General features: G+C 44.1%; 3 long non-coding RNA genes across 5 annotated transcripts in view; 2 read left to right on the top strand and 1 right to left on the bottom strand.

Annotated features, from left to right (window-relative positions):
- The window catches only part of LOC141414784 (uncharacterized), a 29896-nt gene extending 5909 nt beyond the window's left edge, over positions 1–23987 (bottom strand). The window contains exons 1-2 of one of the 3 annotated variants that reach the window (XR_012439646.1): positions 20060–23987; positions 14301–18721 (exon numbers count right to left, since the gene is read on the bottom strand). This is a non-coding gene — a long non-coding RNA (uncharacterized lncRNA). Of the gene's footprint in view, positions 1–14300 lie in introns of all 3 variants that reach the window. The other 2 variants (XR_012439647.1, XR_012439645.1) reach the window with 2 other exon arrangements.
- LOC141414783 (uncharacterized) lies at positions 3017–4402 on the top strand. The gene is made up of 2 exons (XR_012439644.1): positions 3017–3251; positions 4188–4402. It is a non-coding gene; the product is annotated as an uncharacterized lncRNA (long non-coding RNA).
- On the top strand, positions 20360–24264 carry LOC141414785 (uncharacterized). The gene is made up of 3 exons (XR_012439648.1): positions 20360–20571; positions 20922–21024; positions 24082–24264. It is a non-coding gene; the product is annotated as an uncharacterized lncRNA (long non-coding RNA).
- The last annotated feature ends 778 nt before the right edge of the window (positions 24265–25042 follow it).

The following is a 25042-nucleotide window of genomic DNA, read 5'->3' as shown; positions in this document are numbered from 1 at the left end:
TGAAACATAGTTACTGAGGAGACAAAGTTGGGGGAAGGGGGGGTCGAGTCAGATTTCTAGGCCTTCTAGCCCAGTCCTTGGAAAGAACACTATATACTAAGCCTGGACACCTGATGGGCAGTTCTGGCACAACAACGAGCTGACTGCCACTTTGCACAAATTGATGATTTACCTGGACCCCGTTTACACAGCTGTTGGCAGTTAACAGTCTAAATCAATCATTTTCAAAAGTGAATTATTCAATGTACTAGTTTCAAAAGCTGCTTCTCAATAAATGAAGAGAGTGAACTCTCAAAGTTCAAATATATTTGAGGAATACTGTAAATGCCACCCCTAAAGAGGACATTTTAAAATAAAAAACTCCGAGACACCCAGCAACAAAGAAGGCAGTTTGGCTTTGCTTAGCTCACTTTTTCCTAAACTCATTTGATCAGGAAACCTTGTTTTCCCTTTTAATTCATTAGTATTCTGGAGCAATAAGGCTTGGAGAAAGACATGTGAGACATGATAAGCGAATCCAGAGTTGGTCTTCTCTAACTTGAAGGTGCACACAGAACACCTGGGATCAGTTAAAATGCATAGTTACATCAGCAGGCCTGGAGGGGCCCGAGATTCTGAAAGTCCAATATGTTCTCTGGAGATGCACATTGTGCTGGTCTGGGGACCTTACATGGAGATGCAGAGGGCTGATTCCTAAGACTCTTTTGGCTTCAATATTGGAGGCAGTATAAAAAGGGTGACTCAGGAGACTGGGGTAGCTCCTTGCCTCCACCTCTTAACAGTAACATGACCTTGAACAATGCCTTTACCGGTCACTGTTATTTTCATCTGCAAAGTTTAGATATTAACAGTACCTGCTCTATATAGTATTTGAGGATCAAGTAAGACCATGCAAATAAAACATATATTTAAAAGATCTAGCCTATGATAGGAGAAAAATATATTCTAGTCACCACTGATAAGAAACTACCATTCTGGCCTGCTCACATCTGTGGGCTAACATCACCTCCTTACCTGTTCCTACCTTTACTTGTATTGCTGACTGTTCCCAAATCCCTTTCCTCCTTTTATTTATGTGACTTTACATGACCTCTCTTGCAGACTTGAGTAACTTCTCTCACTTGAAAGGCATTAGAGGAGTTGAGATATCAACTATGATTTTCTCTCAAGATCATAGACGAACTATTCTAGCAGTCTACTAGCACAACACAGTCAGGAGGAAGCCTGGTTAGCACAGGTCCTCCTGACCCTGCCCTAAGGGTGTCTTCGCAGGTGAAGCATGAGGTCTATCTTTATTCCATCCCATCATTCTGAGCATGGGCCCTGACAGCTGTAGGTAAAAGTGTGTGTCACATGCAGCTACTCTAAGAACATTACTTACCGTATTTACCTTTGTGTTCCTCAGTAAGTATTTATTAAAATACTGAATTGTATTAAAACTTTTACATAAACCTGTTCACGTGGATAAAAAAAAAATCCTTTATGAGCCAGAAAGGCCTGTAGTTGGGCTCAATGAAATACCTTGCTTATCTTGCCTGGTCTTGGAAGCCAAAGGAAGAAGAAAAGAGGAACACCATTTATTGATCACCTCTAGGTTTGACTCCTGATACCATCATCTCATTTAAGCCTCTCAGCACCTCCTCTGTGATAGGCATTCCTATTCTAGTTTATCAACCTCAGAAAGGTTAAGAAATTTGTCCAAAGGCCACAGCTAGTAAGTAGTGGAACTAGGATTGGAGTTCAGAATGAGTTGACTTTATTCACACTTATATAAGTGTTCCATGCACCCATTCTGCATGGCAGAAGATAACTGCCCTTGGCTTCCTAGTTTTACCTGTACACCTGGAGAGGAAATAAGTCCTCTCTCAACATGATCCCAACCATCAGTCAAGCTGCACATCTGGACCACTCAAGTTGTCTGTAGAGACGGTGCCATACTGTGCAAGCATAAAAGCTCTGTACCTCAAGTGGATGGAGAAAGGCTTAGTCAATGCCTGGAACAGGGTGCTGGGCAGGTCTGCTGTGACTGCCAGTCTATCGCGTAGACCTTACGAGGGCAGTAACTGGAAACAAAAACATTGAAAGGGCAGATGAGAATGAAAACCTCATCTTTTTTTTTTCTTTTATTCATATGTGCATACGATGTTTGGGTCATTTCTCCCCTCTTCCCCCGAAAACCTCATCTTGACCCCCCCCCCACCGCAACTCCCCACCATGCGCCATGCTTGTCATCTTCTGATCCTGGTGCAGTAACCTTTGAATTCTTTGGCTGCCTTGTCTTTGGAGGGTCTTAGCACAGAAATTGATTGTATCCTGCTCCTTACATCTGGTCTAGATGGAAGTCATCCCTCTGTCTGATCAAAGAAAGAAATTGGTGCATGCTGAAGTATGTTGGGCTAACTCACAGCTGCATACATCTGGGAAGGTTCCGACTCCTTGGCTTCCTGTCACACTGTGTCACATGCCTCGTTTCTCTGCCTCTCCACTTTTCTGGTGATGGATGGGGGAGTGAGATAAGACCCATGTTCTAGGCCTGTGTGAGAGACCATTAAAACCAAGACTTTCTGGCTTCCCCTTGGGGCTGCAGGGTAAAACGAGGTGAAGTGAAATTTGTTTGTCAACCACTCCTCCAGACTCCCAAAAAAATGACTTTCGAGAGCCTCTTTGACCCCCCTCCATTGCCAAAAAGTCATCCAAATATTCAAACACCACTCAAAGCTGAAAGCTAGCAAGTTGACAATTGTCCTTTGCACCACGCAAATGTGAGTGTACTTAATTAATAACCAGACATGCCCCATCACCTTCATACTAGGGGGTTCAGTGCCTTTTTCTCAGTAACTAAGTTGTAATTATCTTTTCTCTTGGCACTGTGGCCCCTTGGAATGCTGGAAAGGAAATGCTTGCCCAGCTGGGCTGGGGCCAGGCCTGTTGGAGAGCAATGTGCATCTCTGAGTCCATTTTGTTTATCTCTGGGCTGGAACACCAGCCCTCAGACTGGAGAGGAGCCCTCCACTGCTAACCATAGGGAGAGGGAGCTTAGTGCCGCTTCAGCACTTCTGAGGCTGCAGGCAGGGCTCAGGACGTAATATACTGATTTCTTTTTCAACTTTGTTCTTGGGAGTTCCTCATAGAGTAAGATAACCAGGGTTTTAATTATTTGTAATCAGTACCATGATGAGGGTTTTTCCCTTTAAATACAGCAACTGGTGTTGATTGAGCATCTACTCTGCACCAGGGACTGACTTCTGCAGGTATCACCTCATTTACACCTTGTAACTCTGAGAGGAAGGCACATTTATTACCCCCCTTTTATAGATAAGGAGTCTGAGGCTTAGAGAGATTAAGTCCCCCTCCTGTGCCTAAGGTCATACAGTGGCCAGCAGATAGTGTTGAAACTCAGGCAACCCCAGAGCCTACCCTTAAGCCATGACTTTCTTTCTTCCCTGTTGGAATTGTGTAGTGTTCTGTATATGAGCCTGCCTAAGCGCTCATCCCCAAAACATCCCCAAAGACCCTAAACTTCTGGTTTATAACTTTCCTTGACTCTATCTCAGCAACCTGTGCTCACCTACTTCCAGTGAAGGGAAAGAATATGTAGGCTCAAGGTGTCTTGTTCTATCCCCCATAGTGAGGGGAGAGAGCCAAACTGTGTGGACCAGAGCACAGACAGATAGACATCTGCTTCCAGAAAGGGATGCCCAAGCTCCAGGCTTACAGGTTCTCACATGCCCTTAGCCAGCTCCACTGGATGTTTCAGAAAGGAGACAGCTCTTTCTCTTGTCATCCGGAAGACTGTGGGTGCTCTAAGGATTGAAGGAGCAAGACCTGGGCAGGTTGGCATAGGGCATTCCAAACAGAGCCTTTCCTGACTTCTGCTGATTGTTGTGTTTCACTGCCTTAAACCCCAGCTTGTAGTCCTTCCCCTCTACTTGTCTCTGTAACCTTCCTCTCTAGCATTTTCTAGGCTATGAAGCCAACAAGCCATAATTCTAAGGGAAACTCTGGTCAAGTGTGGTAGGTTAAATTATGTCTCCCCCAAAAGATATGTCCAAGTCCTAATTCCTGCTACCTTTGAAGGAGACTTTAGCTGGGTCATTGCAGATGTAATTAGGTTAAGGGTCTCAAGATGATAGCTTAGGGATCTCACAGGTGGGCCCTAAGTTTAATGACTGGTGTCTTTTAAAAAGAAAGAAGAGGAAATCTTGACACAGAGACACACATGGGGAAAGGCAATGAGAAGACAGAGATAGAGACTAGAGATGTGCTGCCACAGCCAAGGAACAGCTGGAGCTACCAGGAGTGGACGAGATTTTGGAAGGAGTGCCAACCTACTGACACCTTGATTTTGAACTTCTGGTCTCCACAACTGTGGAAAAATAAACTCCTATTGTTTTAAGCCACACAGTTTGTGATGGTTTGTTATAGCAGCCCTAGTAAAAGAACACTAAGGCAAGGCTTTGTCACAAGCCAAGTCACTAGCCAGGTCTGTAGAGCAGAGCTTATCCTTGAAGACACAAATATTCCAGTTGGGAATTGATGCTGGCCAAGATGATCACCTCTGTCCACACTCAGCTGCTTGTGTGTGTTTACTTTTCTGGCTTCTTTACCTTAAAGGATGCAAACTGTGTGGAAGGGCTAGAAACTGGTACTTGTACCAGCTGAGCACAGCTAGAACGGCCCTGGAAATCCATAGTCCATGTGGTTCCAGAAGCAACTCTTCTCTTCCTCCCACCTTCCTAACCAGGCACAGCCTCCTACCGCAGCTGGACGGGAGAAGGTTGGAACAAAGGAGGATCAATTATTCCACATGTTAGAGAAACAGAAATTTGTGGAGGGCCTTTGGAATCCCACAGGGAAAGCAGTATGACAGCTCCCTCTTGACAGGCAGCAGAGTCTGGAAGAGGGAAGTAGAGGGAGAGAGGACAGGATCTGTTGCACTGTGCAACGGGCATAGCCATGAGGCTAGAATGGCTGGCTGGGGAGTTCAAGAGCAGGAATGGCAATGGACAGGAGTAGCTGGAGTAGGACAGGAGTAGCTGCCCCCCTCCTCTGTCCCACCATCAGCCCACATTTCTATCAAAGTGTAAGCATTTGTTACACTGATATGTCAGTGCTTTTTGGAAATGCAGGAGAGGGACACTCCATGGAGAGCTGGGCACAGACTCTGAGCCTGTGTATGGACCAAGAATTACTGAATTTCAATTAAAATTGGTGTCAGTGAAAACAAAAGACTACTAAAGAAGAAATCTCATAGAAATTTGAGAATAATTTCTAACTCCAATCAAAGAACCAGCATATGTCAAATTGGGCTCTACTGAGTCCCATGCATCTGTTATTACATTATTCAGCTTAGTTTGTTAGCTGTCATTTGTGTCCCAACTTTTGATGGATTGATAAATACATAAAAAGAGACAGCAAAAACAGCAGTGTACAAAATTGCTTTCAAGTTAAGTGACATGATTTTTTAAAAACAAGATGCAGGGGTGTGCATTCATCTCAAGCTCCATTTTCATTTTCAGACGTGTTCAGTTGTGGCTCAAAAAAATAATAAATACACCAGTGTTGACTGTGGTTTGGCCTGTGGTATACTTTTATATAAATTTTATAGCTTTTCCATGGTTTTCTAATATGCAATAATGAACATTTAAAAAAAAGAGAATTCCTCAGAAATGAGAAATTTGATTAGGAGAAGTGTAACTCTGCAGAATTCCTGGGGATTGGCAAGGAGGGTAAAGCAGACTTGGAATTCTGACTGCCAGTAGTATGAGAACACTAGGCTGTGATCTGGACATTAAAGAAAAAGATGAACTCAGTGGCTGGAGGACTTGGGGACAGCCAGGAGGCAGTTCTTGGGGACACATGTTTGACATAGTTCCTGACTGTCCACAGTACTAATATGGGGTGTTACATTTGATAGATTCTCAATAAATCTCAAATACATAAAGTATGTCTTTCTGGAGAATCAGAATAGTATGTAATACAGTATTGTTCCTGGGGGATCCTAGGCTGAACCCCAAGTTAAACTATGCACAGGGAGCTTATAGGGACGGTCTCCCTTTCACTCTCTTCTAGCTTGGTGAGATTTTATTTCTTTTTCTCTTCCCAATGTGCTTCTTCTGAATAAATTCTCCTCCATGACTGATTTCTGTTTGTAAGCTTTTTTTCCAGATGTCTACTCCCAATGTCATATAATTCTCTTTAGTCTAAGATGTCTTTAGTATTCCTCTGTTCCTTTAAAAAATACCATTTTTCACATTGGCCCAACAGCTCTGTGCATCTCTCTTCTAATAACAACTTTATTGAGATATAATTCACCTGCCATAAAATTTATCCCATTAAAGTGTACAGCTCAGTAGGTTTTGAACTATTCACAGAGTTGTGTTATGATGACCACTAATTAAAGATATCTTCATCAGTACCCTTTACCAGTCATTCCCCATTTCATCTTCCCCCAAACCCCTGGCAGTCATTCATCTACTTTTTCTGTCTATGGATTTTCTTCATTGAACATTTCATATAAATGGAATCATACAATATGTGGCCTTTGGGGACTGACATCTCACTTGTCATAAGGTTTCAAGGCTCACGTGTGTTGAAGCATGTAGCATTGCTGCATTCCTGTCTTGCTGAATAATACCCCATTTATATCACTTTTGTTTATCCACTTATTAATTGGTGGACATTGGGTTGTTCCCTTTTGTATGAGTTTTCATGTGATTGCACATTTTCATTTCTTTCGGGTTGGTACCTAGGAGTGGAATTGCTAGGTTATGGCAATTCTAAGTTAACATTTTCAAGAAACTGTTAAATTATTTTGCAAAGTGGCTGTAGCATTTTACAATCCCACCAGCAGTGTGTGGAGGTGCTGGTTTTTCCACATGCTTGTCCACTCTTGTTTTTTTTTTTTTTTTCTTTCGTCTTTTTCATTTTATCTCCTAACTGCTTGTAAAACTTGCTTTTCTTTTGTTCCTCCTTCCCAGTGATCCTTTGATGAAAAGATTGTTACAATAGCCCATAGTTGAAAGTTTTTCATCTGAGATAAACACCTACATGTCTAAGCACCCAGTAGATGACATTCCTGTTCACCCCAGCTAGCCACAAACTCACATTCACTTCAGAAAGGAGCTTCTCCCAATCCTGGCAGGAAAGGGAGTATATGAGAAATGCTTCTCTCTTGGCTCCTAGAGAAGCTGCATGGGCGGTGTGGGTGGTTTCCTGTTTCTTTGAGAAATATGAGGCTTAAGGAAGGAGAAGAAGGGCTGGCAGTGTGGCTCAAGTGGTAAGATACTTCCTTAGCAAACATAAGGCCCTGAGTTCAATCCCCAGCTTTGCCACAAAAAAAGATGATAAACTTCAGGGGCCGGGGGCTTGACACCTGTAATTCCAACACTCAGGAGCCAAGGCAGGAAGATCAAGAGTTTGAAGTCAGCCTGGGTTACACAGAGAGAACATGTCTCCAAAAAAGAAAAGAAGAAGAAGGAGGAGAAGGAGAAGGGCACAGAGTTTACGCAATACTAACTAGTCTCTCAAAATTATGCTTATGCAGGAATTTTTCTGCTTGCAACAAACATGTTTCTGGCATTTAATTTTTTCTTCTCCCAAAAACATGTGGTCAGCTCCAACAAGCTTCTCAATCTTCTGAATGAATACTTAGAAGCTCTGAGAGGTAACATGACTTGGCCTAAGGTCACCCAGCAAACAAATGATGTACCACAGGCCAGGTTGTATTTCTTGTGTTTCCCTCTTACCCACGGGCTATTCACAAGTGGCAAAGTACAGAGACTCTGGATCTTCCTGTCTTGCCACTGGCTTGTTGGGGACTTCACTGAGACCTTTCCTTTCCTACATCCTGTATATCTCCAGTTGGTAAACCGGACACCCATAGCCTCAGCTCCTCATCTGCCTGACTAGGGCTTCCAGGGCCTGTCCAGCCACATGGGGCTGGTTTGGCAAAAGCTGGGCTCCAACATTTGCTCTAACTGTTTTCTTTTCCACTCCATTGTTTCCATAGGATGTCTGCCTTCCCAAAATAACACCGGGGCATTCCAGGTAAACTCAACATCCGACCAAAATCCCCATACAACAGCCAGTCTGAGGGGCTCTGCTTGCTATTGTTTTCTTCCTTTCCTCTGATCACTCAGGCTCAGAGATGTGGGAGTATGGGATAGGTTCTCTGTGGAGCCTGGACAGAGGGATGCAAGGGAGGGGAGGTACTTGGCTAAGCTCCCTCTGAAGCCCAGGTCAATCGGCTGAACTCTGACTTCTGCCCCAGTGCTAGAGGGCAACCATGCCCTGGCCATCTTACTACCTTGGGCAGTATTGTGAGGACATAGACAATGTATTTTTATATACTAGCTCATACAAATGTTGTATACCTAATAACATTCCAAACTGGTCTCACTGGGCTTAGGATTCATGTCTACTGCAAAGCACCTAGCTCACCAGACTTGGTGTTTGTGGCAGTTTTCTCTAGAGCCCCCACCCTGCTGCAAGCACACTGAATTTCATCTGGTGTTCATTTTTCCCTCCACCACTTTGACCTTGACCTGTATGACAGCTCGTGTCCAGAAGAGCTATTGTCGCCCCCAGGTTTGGCAGTCTTGCTGTGTCCTCCTCCCTTTCATTTGAAAGGAAAAAAAGAAGTCGACTAAAAAGATCTTAGCACTGATCCCTGAGAGGAGAGACTGTGGGTTACCTCCAAAGGAGTTGTTATCCCTGCCTTTGATCCTCTCTGATCACATTGTAGGTACTCAGCAAGTGTTAAATAATGAATAAAATGAATGAATCCCATGCAAATTCAGTTCTTAAAACTATTTTGTTAAGGAAGGTTTCAAACACACACAGATGTAAACAGAACAGGGGAGTGAATAAGCATGGATTCATCACTGCAATTTTAATGGTGGTCGTCACCCATGGCCAATTTTATTTCATTTATTATTAGCCCCCACACCTCCTTTATCCTGCCAGGTCATGCCTGGCATCACATCATTTTATCCATAAGCATCTTTGTCTGTATTTCTAAAAAGTGATTCTTTTAAAAAAAAAAAACAAACCCTTAAACACCTATGATACCTCAAAAGTTCAACTAATTCCTTAGTATAGTTGATCAGTGTTCAGATTTGCCTTTTGTCTCATCATTGTTTTATAGCTTGGAAATTCATTTTTAAATATTGCTTTTGGTGGAGAAACTTGTCAGAATTTTAAAATAGTTTTATCGGTGTTTTTATATGCCAAGGATTCACCCAGAGAGTTTGTGGAAATGAAGATTCCCAAACTCCATCCAGGCCTAGAAGGACCTCCTCCCGCCCCCGCAGAAGGTTTCATGCTTAAGAAGCATCTCCAATAACTCTCTCTCTCTCTCTCTCCCCGACAGTAGTGTTATTTGAAATCAGGGCCTTGTACTTGCTAGGCAGATGTTCTACCACTTGAGCTATACTCCCAGCTCTCCAATAATTTGATGTAGCCTGTGAATCGCACTCTGAGAAATATTCATACACTTCTGTTAAAACTGGTCCTTTTCCTTGTCTCACGTTTAATTCCTTGGCCTCCCCTTGTGCTGTACCTTTGCTTAGACTGAGATTCAGTTACAATGGGCTTTTTTTTTTGCTTCTTTCAAGGTGCCACACACTCTTCATTTGGCCTTTGTATCGGCTCCAGTGCACACTTTCACCCCCTCTGTACTTACTTGACTCCTATTCATCTTTGGAGTCCTTGTTTAGCATGGTTGTCTCCCTTCCCCGACCTTGAGCGCAGTCAGGGGTCTCCTAGTGCTGTCCGAGTGCCCGCCCTTCCCAGCCATAACAACCATCAAGTGGTTGTGCCAAAATTCCTGCTCTTGCTCTCCTGTCAGACTGAAGGCTCCCTGAGAGTGGAGACTTTAACCCTCTTGTTTACCCCCAGCGTCCCCAACCTTGCCATGTGCCTGGCCCACAGCCAGGATTTGGCAAATCATTGCAGAAACAAAAACCAAATTCAGTTGAAAGTTTATTTCAACTACACAAACTAGGAACAATTTTGCTAGCACAGAGTAGCCAAATTTTATTTGTGTACAGAATACAGAGCTCAAGCATTAGCATGTCTAGGCAAAGCATAAACTATAAACATCTATTTCCAGTATGTTTTTCATTTAAAAGGAAAAAAGAAGGCAACTGATCCCTGGGAGAAGAAACTCTGAGTTAACTCAGAAGGAGCTCATTACCTTTTGTGAGCACTTGCTGACAGACACACAGCAGTCATTAGCAAAGAGTTGAGAAGAACAAAGAAGATTTTATCCACTTGCATAGTTCTCTCCTTTTATTGAGAAAAGATACTCCACATTTATGTTTGGCTCAAGGAATGCCAGCCATGGTATTCTGAAAGTGGTCTTTTCTTCTTTTTGTCATTGTCATTTGTCACAAGACAACGTGAGTGGCTCTAATAAGAGCCACTAGCCACATGTGGCTCTTGAGCACTTGAAATGTGGCTTTCCAAATTGAGATAGGCTGTAAATGCAGACTGTATGCCCGTTTATAAGGAAATGAAAGAAATCGCTAAAACTCAACAAAATTTTTAACTTTATTTCACGTTGAAATGAAAATATTTTTGATATTTAGTTAATTAAAATATGCCATTGGGCTGAGTATGGTGGAGTGCAACTGTACTCCTAGCTACTAGGGAAGCAGCAGTAGGAGAATCATTGTCTGAGGCCAGCTTGGGCAAGAGTGCAAGACCCTTCCAAAAAACAAACTGAAGTAAAACGGGACTGGGGGGCATGGCTCTAATGGTAGAGTGCCAGCTTAGTAAGCTCAAGGCCCTGAGTCCAAACCCCAGTGCTGCCAAAAATATTATACACACACAAATATGTATGTATGTATATACACTATTAAAATTAATTCCACCTGTTTCTTTTACTTTTTAAATGTGGCTACTGGGAGGGTTAGGAGTACATACATGGTTTGTGTTGTGGGACTATTGGACAGCTGAATTCATGTGGCTAGCAAGTATCTCTGCTAATAAAGATAATAAAGATTACTTTGATGAAAATAAATATGTTAATATTTGTGAGGCACTTAAGCAATACCTGACATATAATAAGTGCTTTTAAAACTTTTGTGAAATAAAAAATGGTACACACCACATTTAGCATCTGAACTACCTCTATTAGCCCATGTTCTCCACAAAACAAACTGGAGGCAAATCTCAGGGTGAAGGGCTTTTTTTGGAAGTTGGCTGGAGAGGAAGGGGAGTGAGGCAGGGAAGGAGGAGCACACCAGGACTGTGTGGCAGGGCTAGCCTCAGTCTCTTTCGAAAATGTGTAGCCAGTGCCTGGTAGTGTGAGCCAAGCAGAGAGACAGTGTGGTACTGCAGCATAAAAACAAGAGGTGCTGAGGGAGGAATGTTCTTTCCTATCTTCTGTTTCACACTGGTAAACTTTGCCCCTGATAGTGTGAAGTCCTTTGCACTTTCTGGTTATGTCACTGGGCCATTCTCGATAGTTGCTAGGTAAATGAAGAGACCAAGAATCTAGTGGCTGGACAGGGCTTCTGGAGCCAGGGAGGCTCCTAATGTGCTAGGAGTCATGGAAATCTTGGCGAAACCTGACCCTTATCCATGGGGAGTCACCATGATGTCAGGAGATAAGGCCTCAGCAGTATCAGCAGGGATTTATGATAGCATAGCTAGGAATCATGGTAAGTGCAAGCCCAGGACAGACAAGGCCAAGTGAAACTGATAAGGGCGGGGTCTCTGAGACCTTTGTATATCTCACATGCATCTCAACTTAAGCATGTCTGAAACCATACTCTTGGTGTCCATCTCCAAATCTATCACTGATCCAGTCTCTCCACATCCTGTCTTTATAGCTCAATAACTTTATCTACTTGCTCAAGTCAGGAACCTGGGTGCCATACATCAGAGCTCCCTCTTTCGTAGTCCTGTAGCAAGTGCTGCTGATTCTGCCTCCAAATCGTGTCTCAAAGTCATCGCCTTTCCTCATCTCCACAGATGGCCAGCCCACCTACACCTCTTCCATGGGTATTATAGCAGATTCCAAGTTGATCTTCCTGCTTCTTCTCCTTCATCTCTCCAGTTCTTTCTCTTCACAGTAGCCAGAGGAATCTTTCAAAGTGTAAACCAAGTCATGTCTCTTGCTACCTTAAAATCTGACAGTAGCTTTTAGAATAAAACCCAAAGACCTCTTCCCATGATCTACTCACAAGACCCTCCATAATCTCACTCGTCTGTTTTCTCAGCTCACCTGATACCCTTCCTTCCTGGATCCCAATTCAACAGCCACATTCTTTCCTAATACATAAAACATACCTTATTATTTTAGGGCAGAAGTTGGCGAATACTGCCTGCTTTTGTTTTGTAAATAAAGTTTTATTGGAACACAAGAATGACAGAGATTGATGGACCATGAAGCCTAAAAATTACTAACTGGCCCCTCACAGAAAGTTTGCTGACCCTTGTTTTTGGACCTTTGATCTCATCTCAGGCTCTTCCCCAAGCTTGTAGCCCAACTAATTCCTTGACTTAGACTCAAAGTTGACATGTCCCATCTTAACTAGAGTTTCACAGATGGGATTGCTTAACAGAAGCCTCTGTCCCATCCCCAATATACCTTTATTTCTCATCTTTTCTAGCACTTTCTCAATGCAGGGGGTACGGAGGTTACATATTTATTCTCTACTCTACCTGTTTACTGTCAGTTCCGTCTCCTTACAATTAACTCCAGGAGGGTAAGGACCTATTTGTTCAGTAACATATTCACAGCAACTCCAAGTGCCTTCATTTGCTAATAAACTGGAATTTCTACACCAACTTGTGGATTAACCTCTTCAGATTTGTTCCCACCCCCTAACTACCCCACCTCTGATCTGATATCCAGCAATTCTGCTTCTGCAGAGGAGTTTGATGCTTTCAGTCTCCAGTGTAGAGACTGAGCTTGGGGTGGGCTCTTTTTAAAATTCTCAGTCATTGGGAATTGTGGCCCCATCTCACTGGTACTTGACTTTTGTTTTTAACAACTGTACAATTCCCTCACTATTCCACATGCAGCAGGCAATAGACACAAAGCAGTGTGCATTCACCTTTTTGTTAAAATGGGCCACTTACTTCTGGGAACACTAGATCTGGATGAAGCACTTGCAGTTGCCTCCTCTAGCCACCAGGGGGCTGTGCACCCTCCAGGGTCCTAACTCCTCCCTAACTTCCCAGATCCCTGGTTGGATAGCTGGGAAAGCAGAACAGCAGTATCAGCTCAGCAGGACAGAGGACGCATTCCTGGTGTCCTTCCTTGGTGATCAGGCTACACACAGGCAGAAAGAGACCTTGGACATGCAAACATATCCAACTGAGACACAGAACCCAACACTCCTGCCTTCATATGTACATAGGCAGTTATGGGTAGAGGAACAGAGCAGGAAGTGGCTTAGAGAGCCACTCCCTCTCTCTGCTTTACAGACCAGAAAATGAAGGTCTAGCAAAGGGACCTATCTGGTTAAAATGAAAACCAACTAGAACTGGGGTCTCTCTATTCACCCGTTATGTTCCTATAGGTTGTCCTACTTTCCTAGGGTATTCTTCTGGGAAGAATCCACAATACCTGGACACAGGTCAGATTTCTCTGGAAAGCTTTCATGAAGAAGGCTTGAAAGGAGTGCTGGACTTGACCTAAGAAGACTTGAAATTGAATCCTGACCAGCTGCAAGGCAAGGCCTAGGGCCCAGACTCTTCCCCTCAGTTTCACAACCATAAATTGAGATTTTGAGGGTTGATGACATAACACTGCATGTGCCTCACAAGTCCCAGACAGAGGGTAGATATGTAGGTGTTTAGTCAGTATTGGGCTTTGAGTGGACATGAGTGCAGAGCAGAGGCAGGAAATTAAATATCCATAGGGTATAATGTCTTATAACCATTAAAAATAAGTTCATTGAAGGGAGAATCTACCACAAAATAACTCTTTCCTATCCCCTCAATCCTGAGCCCTCAGAATCCCAATGTAACCAGTAATTCTGGGCTCCTTTTGTAAAGGAAAGGCTCCCTACTGGTGCCAAGCTCCATGTTCAGATGCTGTTAGAATTATGATCACTCTTTCCATGGTTTCTGAACAATCAGGGTTTATTCTCCTAACAGCTTACATTCTGAGATTCTGGTTTCAGTATTCCCTGCTCTTGTCTTTGTCTATGTGCTTAGAAAGGCACTCCACTCTTTCTATGTCATTTTGTAAATATGCAGAGAAACAAGGCTGCTGTTGTGCCATTTTCACTTTCCTAGAAGACATAAACAAGTACACCAACATGAAATGTTACTATTACCTGGTAAACCACTGGCCAGCTGGCCTGGTAGGTTGAAGTATAGATGTCAAGGTCATGGGTTTGGTATCAATGCATGTGGATTATGCAGTCTTCTTCCTTGTACAGCTGAAGGTACAGTAGGCCAAGTAACCATCTGGGAAGGTAAAGAGGGGCCTGTGAACATCAATTAGCTCTTCTGGGAGATTAGCAGAGTGCACAGGCCATGGAGAGTGGGTCACTAATGTCCTCTGTGGGATAAAAGGATATCCTTTATCTTAATGAGGGACATTTATTCAGAGTTCTTTGAGATCTCAAGAATATCCCACTTTCCCTCAGATTCAATAATACTTTGAGGAACTGTGAGCATTTGGCAGAGCCTCTGCCATGGGGAAAGGGGCCTGAGTGTCTGGCTGATGAGATGGTTCCCTTTCAACTATTGCACAGCAAATTTCTCTATGAGATTGCATTAGACTAAAATTTCTAGAGTTAAAAATCAGTTGGTCACAGCACTATTATGAAACACGGGTCACACTGAGGAGAGGTCACACATGGGAGGGGCAGGGTAAAAGAAGAAAATTAAGAACTTGGGTATGGGTGATATCGTTTCTATACAAGAATGAATATAGAAATCTTAAATCAACTGCAACCACTATAAGAGAGGGACTAAAGTAGAATGTAGATAAACCAGTTGGGGAGTATAACACATATATACATGAAAATACCACAAGGAAACTCCCTGCATAGCTACCTTTATCTTAAACAAAAATATCATGTTTTTCTTTTTATATTTTCTCTTCTGCAAAATCAGAGATCAGGAGGGTGGAACAGGTCCTACCCATGATGGAGGGTGAATACAGTGCAAAAAATGTGTACACATGCATGTAAATGCAATAATGATACCTGTTGTAACTATTCCATGAATGGGGAAGGGAGGGATAAAGGGAGTGGTGGAAGGGGTGAATTCAAGTATGATATAGTTGATACATTGTAAGAACCTTTGTAAATGCCACAATGTGCCCCCACACAGCACAATAAAGGAAAAAAAGAACACCCCCCAAAATAAAAATCAATTTGTAAAATGGTCATTAGTGACTGAAAATAATGACTTCTGGGCTCTTTCCCAGGTGATCTACATGTGTCATCTTGTTTCATCCACCTCCTCTTTTCTACCCCTTTGAGTAGGTATCACTAGCCCCATGTCATGAGTGAAGAGACCAAGTCTTGTAGAGATGAAGGAATAGGCTCCAAAAGCTAAGAAAAGAAGGGTCTCAGGTCTGGAACCCAGACCTGTGGAATGATACCATAGAGTGGTGCAAATAGCATGGAGTTTGGAGCAGGTGATCCAGGTTCAAGTTGGGATTCTATCTCTTCCTACTTGAGTGATCCCTGACTAGGCATGTTCTGTCATCTGAACCTTAATTTCCTCCCCCATCATAATAATGCCAGTGAGAGGAGGCATTCGCCACATCAAACCCTAGTGGTACTGCTTACTTGGTGTCCTGGGAGAGAACTCAAATGGCCTCCGCAGGATCCCAGCCCTGAGTTGGCACCACAGCCAGCAGACTTCATTCTTGATGACCCTGATATTGGGGTTGTGAACTGCAAGGGTGAAGCTTCTCTGGGAGTAGAGAGTGGGGGAAGTCCTTCTTTGCTTATGATCCAAGCATGTGCTCTGCTCTCCAGGGTGACATATCCCTTCTCCTCACGGTCCTCTTTAATTAGCTCAGAGCCTTACAGCAATACCTTTTTCAGGTTCTTATCAGTGCTTCCTGATAAAGTAATTAATGGGTTTCTCTTCTCCAGTGAGCATTCTTCTGCCCCAGAGGGCTGTGCTTGGAAGGAAGATGCTAATTAGTTCCTGTGTGATTATCTGGTTAAGGCAACTGTGCCAGGTCCCTGCAAACCTGTACGGAGCCCTCCTCCTCCCTCAGGTGAAGCTCCAGCTCTTGGATTGTATTCCTTTCACTTGCTGCCAGTTGTGCCGGTGAAGTTCAGCCCCCTCCACAGACAGTGTTGCTCTCTGATGGATGATCAGCATCTGCAGGTGGCATCCTGAGACCTAGGGACCTGCCTTGAGCTCTTGAGCCAATCACTTGGAAACTCTCAGGGAAGTTCTTGGAAGCATAGCACTGCAAGTCCAAGTAGGGACTCCATTCCCTTGAAAGGGCAGTGGAATAGTGTGCAGAGAACCTCAACTGGAGCCCAAGGATTTATGTTAGACTAAGTCCTGTCACCAGCTGAGCTGTGTGACCTTGGGTAAGTGATGCTTTCTTTCCAAGTCTCAGTTTTCTTAGTTGTAAAGCGAGGCTTGGTCCACACTCAGGGATAACAAGTGTGTGGTTTTGCCTACTCTGATGACTTGATCACAACTTTGCCCTGTTTTGCATAACAAAGCCATATCCAAGCTCAGTGGGAAGTTGGTGTAGGGTGATATGTCTCACCAGTGGCACTATTGGTATTTGGTAAAGGCAATTCTTACTGTAACTAGCTGTGCCTTTCAGAATGCTTAGCATCTTTAGACAATACTCACTGAATGGCTAACACATATAGTAAGTAGTGCCCTCTTACCTGTGGGAGATTCAATACAAGACACCCAGTAGATGCTTGGAACTTCAGTGTTGAACCCTACTTATACCAGGTAGGGTTCCATACCATGTTTTTCCATATACGTATATACTATGATAAAGTTTAATTTATAGAATTGGAACAGTAAGAGATTGACAACAATAGCTAACAATAAAAAAACAATTATAACAATATACTGTTATGAAATTGCACTTGGGGGCCACTCTTAGGTAAAATAATGGTTACTTGAACACAAGCACTGTGGTACTGCAATATTAGATGTGATAACAGAGACAGCTGCTAATAACTCATGGGTGGGTAGTGTATACACAGTGGATATGCTGGATAAAGGGGTGATTCTTGAGGAAGAACAGATGGCGTAAGGTTTCATCACACTGATTAGAAGAGTGCATAATGTAACACTAATGATTTATTTCTGGAATTTTCCATTTAATATTTTCAGAACATGGTTGACCATGGTTAATTAAAACCTCAGAAAGCAAAACTGCAGGCAAGAGGAACTACTGTACCCCACACATTTCTCACCATTCCTTGGGGGTTAGACCACCCATAATTGATAGCCACAGGGAGGCAGATGGCAGTAAGAATCAGGATTCTTTTGGCTGCAAGTGACAGATACTGTCCTTAAAGTAGTATGTCACAGAGAAGCCACGAAAGGGACTTGGCTGCCTTTCTCCATTGAACAAAGATAACATGTCTCCCCTTCAGAATCTATAGTAGGGCAGGTTTTTCTATATGGCCTGCTCCACAAACCCTTTCTATTTGAGGGCAGGGGAGAATAGCAAGAAAGAGGAGCATCAAGGCCTTTCCAAGGCCTATGGAAGTAGTGGGGCACAGATAGTCCCTTTCTTCAGTTGTGACAAAAGATTAGCAGGGACTGAAGTGAAGCCAACTGTGGGTGACTTCCTGGGAACTGGTATCTGGAGAGGCCTTACAAAGACTCATCATCAGGGACAGTTAGTGGCAGCAGTTGTTGAGTTGAGAGTTAGAGGAATGGGTGATAAGGTCCAAGGGTAAACAGGTCCAGTAAGGCAGAAGCAGGTCTGATAGCAATGGTGGCTGTGGCAGCATCCACACTGACTCCTGGGGATGTGGACTTGCCTGGCTTCTACCAGTCTCAGTGTCTACACTCTCTCAATTCTTCAGCCTTCTGGTCGATCCTGTGAGTGACCCAGCTCCTTTCTAATAAATTATTTTCTTGTAACCAAAACCCTCACTAAAATAGCTGGAGTGGGGTGTCTAGGCAGGATGGAAAGACAGAGAGCAGGTGAAATGCTCTGAAGTCCTAGGGGCTTGTGAGAAGTAGTTTGGAATCAGAAGCCAGAAGGGCCCAAAGGCACCAGAAATATTTTTCCTTGATGGAAAAATATATCAGTGATCTTGTTGAAAGTGGAATTCCTTTCCACAGCAGCAGACTTACTTATATAGAAGGCTTTGTTGGACAGGGAGCTAGTTCCTGGCACCACTATCCATTGTCTGCCTCTTTGCTAAGCTCAAGTCTCAATGGCAGATGGGAGGAGTCTCTATTGTATTCACCATTCATGAAGCCCGTTTCTTTACTAGGTAGGGTTAAATGGATGACTGACCCAGCACTTTTCATTGCCAGTTCTAGAAAACAACATAAGGCAAGTGCCTAAATTTAAAAAAAAAACAAAAACAAAACCCAACCACACAAGTACCTACATCTTTCCCTCCTTCCAAATCAACTAAAACGTAGTCAAAGAAGGGCAGGGGTCGTTGCCATGGAATCTGCGAGTGTGGACAGTCCTCTTTGCAGTGGAGTTGAGTACAGTACTCCGTCTCCTTTCCTCCAGCAGGAAATGGCAAAAGGTAAAATCCTAAGCAGGGACTGGAGTCTAGAAGAAACAGGTATAGAACACTAATGGCTACAAAGAGAAGAGGCCAGGATGTGACCTGGCTGTTTTTTTTCCTTTGAGGTCCTCTCTGCATTGTTTGGCCTTTGTCAAGGTTCTTCTTTAAGTTGTCCTAGTCAGTGTTCATTCCCTCTTCCCATCTCACAAATGACTGCGGGATCAAAGCCATGGAATTGAAATTGGGCATTGAGACCATGAACTCTGGGAACTAGAGCCAGAAGGCCTGAGTCCAAATTACAGCTGCCACAAGCTGAGTATATTTGGGCAAGTTACTAAATTATTATGCCTCGATTTCTACCCTTGGAGTGATAAAAATAGTAAAACCTACCTCATAAGACTTCTGTGAGGTTTAAATGAGTTATAATGTACTTGGAATGGGGCCTGGTACAGAGTATAGTCTCAACAAATGTTGACATCTTGGATCCCCTCTGGGGTGCCTGAACCACCGTTGGTTCCCCTGACTTGCTGAATAAATGATCCAATTCGCCAGAGAATTCTCCAGGGCCGAGAAATTAAGAAGAGAAAAGCCCTCACTTTGGAAGGACCCAAAGTTAATACTTGTTCCTTAAAATCAGAAGGGTAGACTGTGTAGTGACCCCTATTGCTGGAGTGTGCCACCTCAGGGCCCTCTGATAGGCTGTGTGTGCACACAAGCATGCTCACATGGACACATGCTTGCCCACAGATGCAGGAATGCCAGCATCAGGCAGCTCAGCTGTGGGTGTCAAGCCCTGCATACATCTGCAGTGACTACTGGCCACCTTGTACCTATCTTCCCATGAACAGGATTTCTCCAGTAACTGTTCATAGTCTACAAACCTGCTCAACACACTTACTATCTAGGATGAAGGGCCTGGAAGAAGGAGAGCAGACACCTGATATAAACCAGCGTTCTTAAATCCTGCCTACCCAGAGACCTTCTTGGGGCTTTTGTTGTTGTTGTTGGTACTGGGGTTTGAACTCAGGGCTTCACACTTGCTAAGCAGGTACTCTACCACTTGAGCCACTCCACCAACCCTTTTTTGGGTTAGGTATTTTCAAGATAGGGTCTTGTGAACTATTTGCCTGGGCTAACTTCAAGCCTCAATCCTCCTGATCTCTGCCTCCTGAGTAGCTCACCAGGTGTGAGCCACTGGTGCCTGACCAGACCCTCTTGTTTTTTCTTCTCTCCTTCTAACACAGAATTCACAAACTCCAAAGCTGTCGACTCCCTCACGGGTCTGGGAGCACACAATCCAGCCCTTGCTCCCATATCCTTCCTGGGGCCTGACTAGGCTTTTAGTGACAATAAAAATAATAATTATAATAGCAGATACTTACGAAACGCTTACAACGTGCTCATCACCTTTCTAGATGCTTTTTTATATATGAACTCATTTTCATCCTTTTCAACAATCTTATTAAATAGGTGCTATCGTTATCATTCCATTTTGCAGATAGGAAAACTGAATCACAAAGGAGTGGTAACTTTCCTGGGGTCATCAGCTTAGTGAGAGGCAGCCAGGCTAGCTTCAAAGGCTAGACGGCTCCACTGCAGGACACTCTGGGCACTGAGGCATTTGTAGTGCCCAGCCCATCCTACAGATGTAGTTAAAAATAAAACCAGGGCTAAATTATGAAAAAATGTGAGAAAGTACAGCAGGATCCTGGTCATCCCCCAGTGACCACCTTAATGCTTTAAAAACACATTGAAGTCTTGGCAAGCATACATTTTCTCTCATTTCTCCCCTGCTGGGCTGGCGTCCTGAGCACGAGTTGCTCAGTTTAACAGATAATCCAAGTATTTCTTGCTCCTCCCTCTGGCCAGAATAACATCCACCAGAAAGTTCAAGGTTGGCTGAGTTTGGGGTTGGTTGCTGCTCTTTGGAAGGCATGGGAAGAGTTTCTTAGCCAGAATGGAGTGGCTTTGGCCTCATCCTAAAAATGGTTGAAAAGAGTGGGCCTGTGATTCTCAGTCACAGAGGACAACCTGGTGTTGGTTGAAGAGTGTGTTCCTTGGAAATGTTGGAGGTTGCTCTCTGCCTGTACATGTGTGCGTGTGTTTGCATGTATGTGCATGTACCTGTGTGTGTGTGTGTGTGTGTGTGTGTGTTGGGGGCAAGAGTCCCTTCCTGGTTTTCTTGGTCTTCTGACTAACTCTTCTAGCCAATGAGTTAATTTTTGGCCTCTCTTTCACTCTTAGGATTTGGGCTCTGAGAGACTCACCCTGGGGTCCCTGATCAGAATAAATGGTTGGACTGCTGTGCCTCTATTCACTCCCAGCTTAGTTCAGAGACTGTCAGGAGGTGAGCAACAAGCATAGACCTTGAGGCTGTGAGGCTCATGTGGACCAACTTTGCTTGGCTGCAGACAGGCTGGGTGGCTCAGTGGTCTCTTCTGTGCAGTGGGTCTGGCACCTTCTCTGTCTGAGGCAGGGGCTTGGTAGGAGAGCCCTGTGTGGTCTAGTTTGGCTCAGAGCCTCAATTATGAAGCCATGAGTCAGAGCTGGTTATGGCTGAGAGGTGCTAATTGGTTCACATGCTGTTTTCCAAGATGTGAGCTGGGAAGGGCTTGCTGCTCTTGGCCTTGCCCATTACTGAGGATTCCCTAGGGTGCTTGCCATCCTGGGCAGGGCATGGATGGTGGTGGTGGGAGTGAAGAAAAGTGGTGGAAAAACACAAGCAAGGAGTGGAAATTGTAAATGCATTGGCTACAAAATGACTGAAGCTGAAGAAAGCAGTCAGCTTTGGAGAATGACAGTACTAGGGATTTTCCCTCAACTTGTGAGCAAGAGTATATGTCTGTCTGTCCGTCTGTCTGTCCCTGATCAGTTTCTAGAACTTTCCAGGATCGGAGAAGGTGAATATAAAGATACAGTTACTGCCAACCAAATGAGACGTGGTCCTTGTGGGGTCCTCCAAGCTAGACCTCACACTACTGTTTGTCCCGTGCCTTCTCTCACAGGGGCCAGCAACAGGTTAAAGGGCAGACAGTACCTAGAATGCTGAATAGACCAAAAAAAAAAAGTATGTGTGTGTGTGTATGTGTGTGTACGTAGGGGCTTGCCCAGTTAATAGGGTCTAGGGCACATTTTACCTGGCAATTTAGGACTTTCCCAAGAATCTACGTGCCTGGCCATGAGCAGGCCAGGTCTGCTCCCCAGAGAAGGGCTGAGGCGTGCTTGTCATTATTAATAGCCCAGACATCCCAGGACCCTTTCTCCCTGAGCCTTTTTCATGCGAGGTTCCTTTGGGGTTTTGTTTTTGGTTCTCATGAGTTATTTCTGCCCTCTGCCCTCTGCCCTATGCCCCTCTGTGGTGGGTCAGCTGCAGGGAGGAGGGGAAGCTGAGCAAGGGGACTGCCTGGTGGCACATGCAGTCCTGGAAGAGGAGGGAAGGCTCACAGGGGTGGCCAAATCGTTTCGCAGAGACTCCATCTTATGCTTGTGGGACCTCCGGGGTTAGAGCCACAGAGCTGATTGGAGCAAGCCAGACATTTAGGGAGCATCTAAATGTGGGGGAGGAGCTCTGAGCACTGCGAGACCTGAGGCTCATCCCCAAGGGAAGGGACAAATGTGTTCCCTCTGTGCATATGGGAGGCACTCTCTATAGCTGCAGCCCAGAACTCTCAAATGGTAAGGCTGTAAATGCAGGCTCAGCTCGGCACGACAAGCTTTTACCTTCCTTCTCTCTGGGCCCCAGCATGTGCATGGTGACAAGAGACTATTGAGCTGGTTCATACATAGCATTACAACCAAGGACTTGCCAATCTTGGGTCACTTTGATTAAGAAAGGCAACATATCCTGGCTCACTAGCTACTATTTCATGGGAACTGTGATGTTCACCAGGTCTGTTCCTTACCAACCCTCAGGGACACTTGTCTGAGAAACACATCTACCAAGTGTCTGCTTACCATGGAAGGAACAGGAATGTGGCTGGCTGCAAGACCTCCAGGGAGAGAGGTCCCCAGGGAGTTAGGAACTGGGTCATGGCATTTAGGAGAAAAAGCAACCTTAGACTTGCAAATTTGGGAGCGTCTGACCTGCTATGAGCTGACCTCATGAATGTAGGTGAGATCTTTGAGAAAGTAAACCTTGGAAGTTTATCTAAGGATCAAACCTGGGGAAGATCACTTCAAGGAGATAAGAAAGGAAGGAGATTTTGCCTAATTCAACTTCCGGTCTCTTAAGCTAGCCTCATGCCTACAATGTGTGTAATGAATGCTGCTGAAAGAAGGAAGTAAGGGATGGAGGCAGGAAGAAATGAAAGGTTTTGTTTATTTTTTATTTTTTAATTTTTTTGAAATGAATGGTTTTAGATGATGGGGTAGGGAGTGGCATTTAAGAAAAAGTAGAGTTCAGTCCTACTTTATGGCGTTTCTAATTTAATCCAACATTAAATATTACTTAGCGTCTACTCTTTGGTGAGGAAAGACAGGGAATGACATTGCAGGCAGAGTGCAACGTGCACCAAAGTTTGGTAACCCAAAATGCTTTAACTATGTATAATGCATTTTAAGATTGTGTTTGGCAGGGAGTAGCAGAAAACTCTAACACAGTGGCATAAACAAGTAAGAGATTCATCTTTCTCATATGAAGGGAAGCTGATGTGGCCTTTTAATGAGGCCATTGAGGACTCAACTCTTTGTATCCTCTTGCTCTGACATCCTTAGAGTAAGGCATTTGTCCCCTTCATCACAAGATGATTGCTGAACCTTCAAACATTGTGCTAGAGTTCCAGGCAGGAAGAAGGAAGAAATGATGGGCAAAGCTTTGCCCATTTATTTTGATGGCAAACATTTCCCCAGTACTATGGCTACTTTGAACCAGCCAGAATGGTATCTCCTGGTACCTTACCTGCAAGGCAGGGTCAGAATTTGAGTATTTCCTCTTTTCACTGCTGTATAGTAGAGGAAAGAAAAAAGTGGATTTAAAAGGGTATTGATCAGGTTAAACCACAGAATCTGAAAGGTTTAAAAGTCTATTTATCAGAAGGTTTGTGGACACATTGCTATATATGAGGCTGTGGGTGGGAACTCAAGTGTGAGGGCCCTTTTTTCTCCAGGGTTGGCCTAAACTGATGCTAAGGGGCGGACCTTAGTGGCTACAGAAACTGTCAGTCCTTCCACTGTAACCATGGGTTAAAGGAGAGTCTACTCTGAGGTCTCAGAGAATCTCATAGGTAACTATCTTTTCTTGTTTTCTTAGTAATCTCCTTTTTCTCCCCAGTCCACCCACCCATCCATCCATCCATCCATCCACTTACCCATCTGTCCATCCATCCACTCATTAAGCACCGATTATCTATGTTCCAGATATACTATCTATGTGCTAAGCTTGTTTTCCTCATTCTCTCTTCCCTAGGCTGGGCCTAGATCTTTTCCAAACGTGGGAGCCTGAAGATGAAGAGTTATCTAAAACAGTTGCTATTTCAGTCCAGAACTTGAAGTTAAAAATGTTCGAATGGAAAAAAAAGTTTAAAAATATAGATGTGTATTTTTCTAAAACCCCATTAAGCTGTCAAGGGCCCTCACTGTGTGTTTCCTTTCCCATCGTTGCTAATCGGCAAGGTATGTGTGTGCCCTAAACAGAGGAGTAGCCAGCCTCCTCCTCCTCCTTCTCCTCCTCTTCCTTTACTTCTTCTTCCACCTCCTCCTCCTCTCCCCTCCCCTCCATACCCCTGCTGTTGGTGCTTAAGCTGTTTCCTGGCCTTAGTGACCCAGGAGCTGGGCCCCTACTCTCTGGGGAGACTGTTAGATGGAGCAGCAACCCAACTCCTGCAAAGAGGCTGGGACACCCACACCACCCTCCCTTGGTGCACTTAGATTGCCTGTGCTCAAATCCTGGATGCATCGCTTCCCAGACATATAACTTTGAGTGCTTCATTTATCGGGGTCTTGGCTTCCTCCTATGTAGAATGGGGATTGACAACATTGCTGGCATCTCTGTGTTGCTGAGAGATGAAATCACCGAACATGTAAGGCATGAGCAGGCTCCGTTATGATTGCTACTGTGACCAACATGCTACTGCCTCACTGCTCTCCATTCTGTTTCCCCAAGTTAGAGTCTTAGTATAGAAGAACTAGGAGAGTCCTTGAGATATTCGTATCCAGTCACATCATTTTAAGATGAGAAAATGAAATGGAAGAGACTTTCCTGAACCTGTGAAGTTAGGTAGTGGCAGAGCCAGCACAAGGCTGCATCACTATAGCATAGATCTTAAAACACCTCCTCCCCTCCTCTCTTCCCAACCCACTAAATGCTTTACCACATTACTTAATATTTGTATTATTTACGCTTTACTGACCCAGCGTCATGGTCTGTC

This window comes from Castor canadensis, chromosome 12 (genome assembly GCF_047511655.1).
Source record: "Castor canadensis chromosome 12, mCasCan1.hap1v2, whole genome shotgun sequence".
NCBI lineage: Eukaryota > Metazoa > Chordata > Mammalia > Rodentia > Castoridae > Castor > Castor canadensis.
This window is presented reverse-complemented; position numbering and strand designations above follow the sequence as displayed.